The following is a 12,068-nucleotide window of genomic DNA, read 5'->3' as shown; positions in this document are numbered from 1 at the left end:
GGGTTTTCCAGATCAGGAGCTTTTGTTTCAATCTGTTACTTCATCCCACTGCATATACTGTACGTTTGAACTTCTTATTCATTCCTTTTACTTCTATCCATTTAGCATCTTTGTTATGTTCCACAGGATCTTCATAGTTACATTTTGGAGAAATATATTTTTTGGTGGTGTTTCAATTCCTTTTGCCTTGTTTCCCAATTGAGTCATCAATAAATTGCTTATTATTTTGTACTTTTCCTTTTTTATTTATCTACGCATCTACCAAATTTTTGTGTTGATAGGTTCATAGGTAGGTACTAGGCCATCTGCCCGAGGGCATTTATAAGCCTAGCCAGAGTATCCGCTTTTGCCACCCCATTGATTAACTGATCCTCTGTCAAGCGGAGTCAATGAAGTGATCCCAGGGGTGTATTTTCTGTTACCCATCCACTTGTCAAGGTTTCGCTTGAAGAGCGTTCGTGAGGGGCTCTCTGCCTGATGTAATTTGGAATTTTGTTCCAAAGCATGGGGGAGTCTCTGTGATAGAACATGCTGGACATGCTGGAGGGATAGATTCCTATTTATTATTGTGGAGAGGTTTAGCTCACTAGAGCGCGTGGCTCGCAGTGACTTGGATTTCTTTAGGTGGAGTATGACCATCAATTCTGAGTTGGACATGGCTTTGTAAGTCAGGCAGAGATCACCTCCGAGTAAGCGATATACCATTGAGTACAGCTGGAGTTTTCAGTCTGGCTGCATTGGACATATGTTTGAGGCCAGTAATCCTCTTGGTGAGGTACTTTTGTGGTCTTTCCAGCTATTGGAAGTGTCTTGTGAGGTACATCCCAAATGGGGCATTGTACTCTTATAATGGGTCTAATGAGGGATGAGTAGAGGGGCACTATAACCGAGATTACCATCTACCTGGGTCCCCAGATCTCTTATTACCTCTTCTGTATTAAGGGGGCTGCCACCTACGTGGTAATTATGCATTTTTTTGGCATTTAGCTTGAGGCCATGACTTTGACACCAGATGTCAGTGTCAGTAAGGCCCTTTTGGCTGTCCGTGTCAGCCGGAGAGTCAATTATGGCTCCCAGTTTGCAGTCATCGGCGAACTTGGTTAGCCATAGACCTCTTGTGTTTGCCTGTACTTCTGAGAAGTACATGCTGAACAATAGGGGTCCCAGGACCAAGCCTTGCAGAACACCACTTGTTGACTGATTTAGAGTCGGACCTGGAGCCAGCTATTCTTACTGTGTGAGTTCTGTCTGTAAGCCAGTTGGCAACCCATCTCCTGACGTACGGGTTTATGTTCAGGCTGGTGAGTTTTTCTGCAATACCAGAGAGGAATGGTGTTGAAAGCCTTGGCGAGGTCAAGGTAGGCTGTGTGAACCACCTTTCCATCTATGGCCTTGGTGACTGTCTCAAAGAAGTCAACCAGGTTTAGTAGGCATGATCTGCCCTAAAAGCCAAACTGGGTCAGGTCAAGTGTTTGGAGGTTCCCAATGTCTGTTAATGAGTTCCATGATGATGCGCTCCATAGCCTTGCAGACCAGGCTAGTCAGGCTTATGGGGCGATAGTTACCACAGTCAGTTGTGGCCCCTCCTTTGTGGAGAGGAATAACCATTTGTGCACCATTCTATGGGCACTTAGCCTGTGGAGATGCTAAGGTTGAACAGCGTGTTTAGGTGGGGGGGTTAGTTCGTTCTGTAGTTCGTGCAAGATGTGGCCTGGGACACCATCTGGTCCCATGGACGCTGTGTTTTTGGCTTTTGAAAGGGCTGTTTTCACCGGTGCTTCTGATTTTTGGGACACTACACTTTTCCGGTATTGTTGTGGGCCCTTTTGGAGGTGAGGGGGGGGTGAAGTTTGCACCGACTCTGCCAGATGTTGGCAATATCAGTAGGTTCAGTATATTTTGTGCTATTTTGCACTAGTTCAGTGCATATCAGAGTTGCCACTTGGATTCTTAACCTAGATAAAGAGGTGAGAGGGGGGGAGGTGAAGTTTGCACCGACTCTGCCAGATGTTGGCAATATCAGTAGGTTCAGTATATTTTGTGCTATTTTGCACTAGTTCAGTGCATATCTGCGAGTTGCCACTTGGATTCTTAACCTAGATAAAGAAGGCTTTGTGGTTATCTTTTGAATCCTTGGCTATTTTTCTTTCGAAGTTAGCCTTGAATGATTTCATGAGGGGGACCTTAGTTTTACTGATAATGATCAGGGATGTGTCCTTCTTGGGATTTGCTTTTTTCTGAAATAGTTTCCTCCTACTATTGTATAGCCTGTTTATTGCAGGGGTCCACCAAACTGGTTTCCTTCTCTTAGGAGGAGTCTTTGTTTGCTAGGGATGGCACGATCCATGCAACCTTGTAGGTGCTCAGAGTGCATTTGTAAAGGTTTCTTCATCTTGGGCAGCGTTATCCTTTAGCGTGGGGGCTGTGAAACTTACCACCTCTGTCTTAAGTAAGGTGAAGTTTGCTTTAGAAAAGTTTTTTTTACTGTGGTTTCCTTAGTTGGGGGGGGGGTGTGGACAACCAGAGAGTAATTAGTTTATGGTCTTATCGGGTTGACCTCCGGTGTGGAACTGTCGCCCATGTTGGTGATGACCAGATCCAATATGGTTTTCACCTCTGGTAGGGGAGTTTACCAGCTGATCCAGGACTTTTTGAGTTGATGAATTCCAGGAAGCGCTGGGCCTGGGAATTTGCACTCTAGTAGTTTTCACAGTGAATGGTAGGGTAATTGAAATCGCCCAATATCACGGTGTTCGGTGGGACCTTCATGTTTTCCAGTGTCTCCAGAAAGGTGGAGGTGGTCGTCCTGGTCATGAATGGTGATCTGTAGCAGGCCACAATTTGCACTGCAGATTTGCCCAATGTTAGTTGCACATGGATGATCTCAGAGGTATCATGCTACGCCACTAACCTGGAGGTGTAGGTCTCCTTGATGAATATGGATATACCACACATTTCGGCCATAGAACATGGACCAAAACACACAACGAGGGGGTGTGAGTTGTAGCCCGGTAGTGCTGGGGTGCTCTCTGGAGCCCTGAACCAGGTTTCAGTTACTGCACAGATGTCAACGTTCTCCATGCTGAGGAGTGCTTCAAGCGCATGCATTTTGAGAGATTTAAATTCCTGGCGCTGAATAGTATAACCCTCAGTTTTTTGTTAATTGTGCCGTTCACAGAGGTGGGTTTGACTTTTGAGCCTTGCCTAAAAAAGGCACTATAGGGGCAGCAAGAGCCTTGGCCAGTATTTGAAAGCCTAGGGGTGACAGGTGCAAGCCATCTCTTGCGAAGCAACACGGCTTGTCGAGCATGTCGTCCCAGGCTGACAGACACTGGATCTCCTTTGAATAACACCAGAAGCTTAGCCAATTGTTGAAATTGATCTTTTTTTCTTTATACTGCGGTATCATTCTTGGTGAGGGCAGGATGCTACTCAGGGTCAGGGTCATACAAGCCTGGGCTGCATGATCAGAGAGCTCTTCCATGTCTCTTTTCATGTAGTCCAGGGAGGTATGTCTCAGGTCATTCACACCAACATGAACAATGACAGAGTCATATTTGTACTTGTTCTGGAGTGACCTGAGTTCGTGTGTTATTTGGCGAATTCTGGCTCCAGACAGGCAGCTAACAGTAACCTTCTGCTTGTCCAGCCTAGTGAGTTGGACGTCAGTGTGCCCGACTATAGAGTCACCTATTACTAGTGTGTTAGGCATGTTATTTCGCCTTAAGGGCTGTGATTGTACGGCACACTGATTTTGTGTTTTATGTGTTGTCTGGTTTGTGACGGGAAGTGCAGGTTGTATGGGTATCTGCTTTGGAGGTCTCTGATGCTTTTGCAGGTTTTTATTTGGAGCCTCAAGAGTACGATTTTGTGTATTTATATGTATTTTTTGCCAGTGCTGTTTTAGTAGGACTGTGTGTGGCTGGAGGTGTGGTGAAAGCGTTAACTTTCTCCTCTTGACTGTCTGAGTTTATTCTTTGTGACAGCACATGATAGACCCTGATCTGTTCTGATAGATGGTCATCACGTCCATCTGAGTATTTTTGTCGATTTGTTCCCTCGTCTATGCTCAACACTGATACTTCTCATCTTAATTACTTTATACTTTTCTCTAGTCGATACTTCCATGATGGAATTTGATTTTTCCCCTTCCTTTTTGTGGCAAGACTTCATCTGTTATTAATTTAGCTACACAGTAATTTATCCCATTTAATTTAGCTACACAGTAATTTATCCCATTTACTTCTGCTATATCGCATGAATCTCTATGGACAGTCCTAACTACTGTATTGATTTAACAGGTCTGTCCATCACTATTCAATCAAGCAATGCTTCTATCATTTTCTTCTAAAAACTGAAGGCGCATTCTTTACTGTCCTGTGTGCATTCTATAGATAGTTCTACAGTATCTTCCTGTGCCACTTTCTCTTCGGTTTTATCCTGCGTTATCCATTATTTTTTCATATGGAAACTCACTGGCCTATTAACACACAACACTGACTTAAGTCAGAGTTGCAACAAAGTTTCCTGCTCCTCCCCTTGCTGTGCAACTCCAAATGAATGTTTGTACTGGTTTCCTATGGAAGGCTACAAAGTATTTTCATTTGGCAACTGATCAGATGTTTCCTGCACTGCTCTAGCATGCTGTGATGTTTTCAGAGTTAGATTTTCTACACTAAATCCTTCACTTTGCAGTTAATCCATAACCTCAGTTTCTATTTCTTTAAACGTCTCCATTAGTAATCCTCTTCTAGGTTTCCTCAGTTTTCTTTTTTGTATTGTAAAATTTTCCAAGTCCGGATGCATTTGCCTATATTTCTCTTCAAATATCTTTGGTGCTGCTCTTTTTGTAACAATTAGTTTTGCTTTCTATTTTTCATAAATATTACACAATATTAAATCTTTTTTTCTTTCCCATGTCCATATTTCTTCAGATGTCTTCTGATCCTCCTGTTTCTCCATACTTTGGAGAGTCGATTTTCCATCATGCTGTGATATAACCTGTGTTAGACTTTCTACAAATCCTTCACTTCAAGTATTAAAAAAGTTTTTTTTAACTTCTACTTTACTAATCTTCTGTTCTACATTCCCTTTTTTGTAATTTTTTTTTTTACTGCAAAATTTTCCATATCAGGTTGCATTTGCCTGTATTTCTCTTCAAATATCTTTGGGGAGATAACTTGGCTCTCTCCTTTGCATAAATATTGCATCATATCAGATCTCTTTCCCATGTCCAGATTTTTTTTATACCTTGTCTCTAGACTGACTTTAAATTTTTGCACTTCCTCAGTTGCTTCTTTTTCCAAACATGCCAAGGTTTTAGTCTATATAATATTTTTCATAAATCTGTTGTATTAATGAACACAATTTTTTATTTGAAGCTTCTAACAGTTTTTCTTTCCTCTAAATTCTCTCAAATCTTTTTGTATAGCTTTTTTTCTGGAAATGCTGGGCTTCTTGCATAATAGTAACAATTTCTTTCTTATCATCAGTAGTCCACTCTATTGTCTTTATGCCTCTTCTTTGGCCTATCAGTTTTTGTGGACTGCTACTTCCTCCTTATATTTCAGTGTCTTGAGGATTCTACACTGTCATTTTTGCCAGTCCTGGCACCAGTGAGCCTACCAGGATTGGGCATTTATCATGGGTCTTGTGTACCTAGCTTTTTGTTTAACCTACTTTTACCAGTGATATATGCTATATGCAATACAGTGTACATCAGTGTCGTCTTGGTGAGATTTTGTGAGAAACAGGGTCCCCTTGTAAAGGCACTGACCAAGTCTTGAGGATGAATTAACTTTCAGCAATACTACTGTTTTGCTTGCTGACTTCTCGGATCCATATTCAGTGAGAGGTATGTGATGGCCAGACAGATGTATGTTTGGGATAAGAGGTAAACAAGGACCTTGAGAAGTTCAGCATTTTGTAAGAGGTTGCAAAAAGTTCCTTCTCCTGGCAGGACCCACATATGGGTTCCAGACAGTCATGGGGTGTCACTGGAGATATAGAAAACCCAGGAGGACAAGGAGAGATTCTCCGACAGCAAATGGTAAATTGTCGAGTTAAGTGTGTGTGGGTAGAGTGGCAATCAAATCGCTGAAATGCCATCATCAACACTGGCAAATCAACATCGATAAACTTCTGCACCCCACCCCCCAAGCAGAGTGCAACTCCATTCCTCGCACCCACAATTTATTCACTCCAACTAAAAGAACATACAATCCCTGGAGAAAGAAAATATTCCCCTGCCCCTGGGGATTGGATGATCTCGCACAACTGACGACCAAAGTGTATCCACAAAATGGAGGAGAGTTTAAACATTAACTACCTCCACATACCCAAACAAACACATTATACATACACACTACAACGGTCATCCCTCTGTAGAAGGTTGTGCCATCAATGGACCAAGGTAACTACACATCTACAAATCTAACTAGTCTCGTATACAAAGCCATGGAAAGAATTATCGTGGAAACTAACAAATGTATGGAAATCCTTTAAACACTGGACCCAACCCAGTTTGGTTTCATCAAGGGCAGATCATGCACACTCAACCTTGTGGGCTTCTTTAACAAGATCACCAAGAAAATGAATTTGGGCAAAACAATGCAGGTTGCCTACCCTAACCTGGCAAATGGATATGATACAATACCTCAAATTTGGCCACTATAAACTCACAGACATAGGCATAAACCCACACATTACACGCGATCACCAGCTGGCTCTCAGATGGGACCCGCTCCACAATGAGGCCCATCAGTAGCGTAGTCCCTCAGGGGTCTCTGCACCTGGTCCACGTTTTAGCATTTGCTTCTCATAGTTAAGGCAAATATCAAGGTCCTCTGGCTGACCAAGTTTGCAGATGACTGCAAACTAGGAGCAGTCATAAAATCACCCACCAAAGCACAAACTTCCTACAGGATGGACCAACACGGACGGATAACTGGTGTTTTAAGCCATGGCTATGGCACAAGCATATAACTACACATAGATACACACACACACACACTTATAATCTGCATGCTCAGCAAGTCAGAGTTTAATTTCCAAGCCTCTGCACGTGTTACCCTTCCGGGCATTGCAAACTGCGCTTTCTTGTGATCAAGCTCATCCAATGACTCCCTAACTTCTAGTAACGACTACATTAAACAATGTATTCCATACAACATATAGTGATGTAGAAGTCAATTTTAAGCCAAAAAAAAATGACCTTATGCATGAGAAAAACAGTACACCATAGCATTACAGCAGGACGTTAACACACTTAAGTGAAAAAAATGTGTAAAATGACTGCCATACCTCACTAATTATTCACTTGACTGTATAGTTTAAGAGATTAGGCAATGATTGCTATAACTGTACCATGCTTAAATGCATCTTTTTCATACAGTTAACTGCACAAGTAAAAACTCAAGGTATAACAACGTACAGTTAAGCTGAAGTTACTGGAACAGTAGATGTTAGAATGATCACTGCTGTAGTAGCCTCAGCTATATGGGGTTATATCCTACTAAGGATACAACAGCCATCCAGCTTCCAAAGCTTTGAGAAATTTCACATGCCCAAACTGTCAAGTAGCTTGAGCTGATTAAAAGAAAAGTTTGGGCATGAGAGGTTTCCAGCCATCACAAAGAGGAAGCCCTGGAAAAACTACACTAGGAACAAAAAAAAAAACAAAAAACCCTTCTACACCCTAGCATAAAAACACACAAAAAAAAAAAAAACAAGGGGAATGGAGGGAGGGAGCGGTTACTGCAGCAGTGATAGTTTGAACATCTACTCTTATGGCAAGTTCAACTTAACTTATACTATGAGCAAACACAGAATGGGTGAGACTCCATGAGGTAACTGTACTATGTCCATCATAACAATCACTCCTTTTGCTATATGGGTAGATTACCATAAACTAACTACATTTGGGAGCTGGAAGAAGAGTCCTGGAACCACTAGAGAATGGTCATAGGACAAAACTCTATCTGCACTTGGAGAAGGAATCGAGCTTAAAGTGCTTTCTAAAAGTATGTACAGAAGACAAAGTAGCAGCTTCTAGAATATTTCTAGAATCCAACCCTTTCCAAAAAGCCATAGATGAAGCAAAGGCCCTAGTAGAGTGGGTCTTGACCTAGCCTGAACAGACATACTACAGTGAGTGCAATAAAAGGTAATAGCCATACACAACAAGTTGGAAATGGTCTGTTTTGACACAGGTTGTCCCTTCTTATAGGTTGCAGGAAAAAAAAAATTTGATCCAAAGATCTGAAAGATTAAAGTTCTGCCAAGACAGTGCCAGAGTTGTCCGTGAAACAGGGAGATGGATAGTTTTGCTTATAGTAAATTCAGAGAACACCAAGTATAAAATGATTAATTCTCAAAGAAACCATCTCCCAATGGAAGATGAGATATGGTTGACTCACCATAATAGCGTACAACTCCGATACCCTTCTTGCAGAGTTCAGAGTAATCAGTAAAGTGTTTCCATGTTCAGAACCTCAAGTTAGCCAGATTAGCTGGTTCAAATGGAGCCAAAAGTGTTATCTTCTCTAACACAGAATTAAAATAAGGAGGGACCACTGGTTGTAAAACCCCTTTCAAGAATATTTTGACATGAGACTGCCTTCAAAGCAGAGGATCCATGGGTAGACATGCTGTAATGTCAGACAAATAAACCTTGATAGAGGAATAAGAAAAGGCATAGCACAGTGACTCATATACATTTTGTAAAACCAGAGAACAACTAGCCCTGAATAGGTGCTGGTTATGTTGTTGGCACCAATTACAAAATTGTTTCAATTTGCGAATACATGACTTTCTAGCAGCAAGAATTTTGCCTAAATTATTACCTTTTGCACATCCTCAGTAAACAGGTGCTCAAGAGGAATTAAGACCCTATCAGTCAGGCAGTCAATTAACTACTACTGATGTTGGAGTGTACCAAACATGACTGTTCTTGTGAGAGTAGATCCAGTCAATGAAAAGCTTGTGGCAATTGCCCCTGACCATTTACGAAAGGTGGGAAAACCACAGTTGCCTAGGCAAAGAAGGGAGTCACCACAATGATCTTGAAGGATTCCTTCAGAATCTTCAGAAGTACCCTAGACATGAGTGGAAAGGGTGGAAGGCCAACAACATTCCAGTCCATCCAAAGAAAAGGCATTTGTCTTCCATGCCATCTTGTTTAGGAATCCTGGAACGGAAAGTCAGCTGGTTGCTCAAAGAGGAGGCAAAAAGGTCTACTTGAATTCCCCACAGCTGGATCAAATCTTGAAAGACCTCCTCTGATCTAGTTTCCATTTGTGAGGGTCTGCCATGGTCCTGACTAGCTTGTCTGCCACACAATTTTGCTCTAGCAGGATGCCTGCAGAGTGAGACTGTGCTGTGAAACTATATACTAGGCTAACATGGCTAGTCTGCAAAAGGGGGGGGGGGGTTATGACCTGGTTCTCCCTTGCTTGTTAATGTTCCTCATGCTTTCGGTAGCCCAAAGCCAAATGAAGAGGTCTTGGGGACCAAAGATGGTTCATAGTGAGTGTCTTGATCAGGGCAAGTATCTCCTAGATATTTACATGCTTGCATCTGTCCTTGGTGTACCACACCACCTGCAATTTTATCCCTCTTGAAACTGCTACCAATCATCCTGGGGTATTTCCTCATAATAACAGAAATCTTGAGTGGAAAACCGCAGAAATAGATCTAAATATCTATTTTTTTTTTGTGGAAAAGCTCTTTGAACTGAGGTGCCTAGTTGATACAACAGGAACACAATCCTGTGTGAGGGACTCAAAGATTTTGAAAGTTCTCTTGGAATCTCAGCTTGTGTAAGAGCTCTCGCAACCGAGAGAGATTCCAGACACTGAAAAAGACTTGCAAAGATAAGCAAATCATCCAAATATGAAAAAAGTGGACACCCTGTAGCCTGCAAGGAGATGCAACTGGAATGATGCACTCTGCGAACACTCTTGAAGCAGTGAGTAGTCTAAGGGCAAGTCGGAGAAATGAATGTGATCCAGACACAAACAACCTTAAACATCTGAAGTGTGGATGAAAAGGGATGTGAAGATCAGGTGGAAACAAGACAGTCTGATCTGGGTGACGAGGAATGACCACCCTGGAAAGGAAGAATTTCTTCCCACTGCCATCTGTAACTTTGAATGATTTACAGAACCCATTTGTCTGACAATCTGTTGCAAAAGAAAAGTGGTGGCCAAGGTGAAAGGGGGTCACAAGGTCTCCAACAGTCTTTCAGACCTGCTGGATTGTCCTTATTTGGAACTGTACCATTTTTTCCTTAAACGCCCATTTACTTGAATTTGTTGAGGCTGCTTAATCCATTTTTGCCAAAATGGAATGAGGAGATAGGAAATCCCTTGGACAATTTGCAAAAGGGGGGCTGAAAAATCTTAGATTCCCTCTCAGCTTGTCCCTTTCATTCCACTTTTGATCACTTCTGCATTAAAAAGGGCCAAACACTACAAACCAATCCAGGAGAGAAAGTAAAATTTCGTTTTTAACATCACCTGGAAGGTTCTGAAAATGCAGCCATGCAAACCTCCTTAAAAACAGTACCAGTGGCCATAGCGTTGGAAGCATCAACAGGGTCATACATACACTGAAAACAATAAGTAGTGACCAGCACAATATTAGAAACCAAGTTACAGTAGATTTTTCCTCACAAGAAAACATTTGCAAATAAAAACACTTCCCATACTTTTATAAATTTGCCGGAGCAAACTAACGTACAAGGCTGACAATTCAAAATTCTGAAAAAAAATAAAGTTGGAGAAGTATGTCTTTTCCCCCCATACCTATCAATAATTTTCCCATTATCAGAAAGAGTAGGATTGAAATTAGTTTGCTGCTTGGCATCACTGGGATCAACTAAAGCTATAGCTGCTGGGTCAGGTTTGTGAACTTTATACATCCCACTTGCCTTTTTAGGGGAAGACAGCAAACAGAAAAATTGTAGGCATTAACACACACCACCTATAAAGCCAACAGAACAGGAGGAATAGGTGTGGGTTCTGGAAAATCTTTAGGTAACAACTTGTGGTATTTTCCAACGAAGACACGGGCACATTCTAACAGTCTCAGAGAACCCTCCACAGAAAGAATCAAACACTGAGGTCTCCTCAGAGTCTGTCCCCTGAATCTCCCTGTTCAGATTCAAAATCTTGAATCTCTTCAGGAAAATGAATCCCTCTTTCTTTTACCAGAAACTACCTTACAAGACGGAGCAACAGCCTGAATTACACCCAAAGCCAGGCCCAATAAACAACTCCTATCCAAAGAAATTTGAGGACGAGTAGATATATGCTTGTTTTTCAGCTTCTTTTTGAGAGGAAAAAATGGGTTAGCTCTGCTACTAATGGCAGCAGCTGCTTCCCCTGTGATTGACAGCATTCTAACACAATGAAACCTTCCCTGTTCTCTCTCCCAGGGCAGAGGAAAACGTCTCTCTCTTGTCCACTGAAGGGACTCCAACAGATGCAGAGGACATGGCTAACCCCCCTTCTACAGTGGCTATAGCTGCTACACCAGAAGCATCCAGGGTAAAAGATGAGTGGTCTCCGGTATAATGTACGGCTACAGGAGTCTCACCCATTTGCGGCGGAGGCAAAGTGCTAGTCTGCTGGTGGCAAAGGCTGTTTTTTTTTTTTTTTAAAGTTAAGCAAAAAATAAATAAATAAAAAAGTCCACAATTTTTACTTATTTTTCTGTTAAAAAAATACAGTAAAAAGCACTTTTCAACAATATTCCAGTTCCACTAAGAAAAAAAAAAAAAAAAAAGCACAATTTCTACACAGAAAAATTTTCAGTTAAAGTATTTTTAAACAGGCAGAAAAATCTAGTGCTGCATTTTAAAAGTATGTAATGGCCTCGGGACTGTCCATTAAAACAACACTCCTAGCTTTAAAATAACTTTCCAGAAGAGAACAGTACTTAATCAATAAAAATTAAGAACTGGAAGTTAACCTCAAGAACCTCTACCTAGCAAAAGAAAGCACAAGTTGAGGGTTGATCCTAGTTTGCGTCCAAACTTATCTTCTTCTAGTCATTTCAGCTCAAGC

General features: G+C 41.6%; 1 protein-coding gene across 1 annotated transcript in view; it reads right to left on the bottom strand.

Moving 5' to 3' along the window:
- Nucleotides 1-12,068, bottom strand: part of LOC122805367 (interferon gamma receptor 1-like) — a 612,289-nt gene that overhangs the window by 542,656 nt on the left and 57,565 nt on the right. The window lies entirely within an intron of this gene.

Source organism: Protopterus annectens, chromosome 1.part1 (genome assembly GCF_019279795.1).
Source record: "Protopterus annectens isolate FY-2018-M chromosome 1.part1, PAN1.0, whole genome shotgun sequence".
In the NCBI taxonomy this organism is placed as follows: domain Eukaryota; kingdom Metazoa; phylum Chordata; order Ceratodontiformes; family Protopteridae; genus Protopterus; species Protopterus annectens.
The sequence above is the reverse complement of the archived record's forward strand: the minus strand, read 5'-3'. Positions and strand labels throughout refer to the sequence as shown.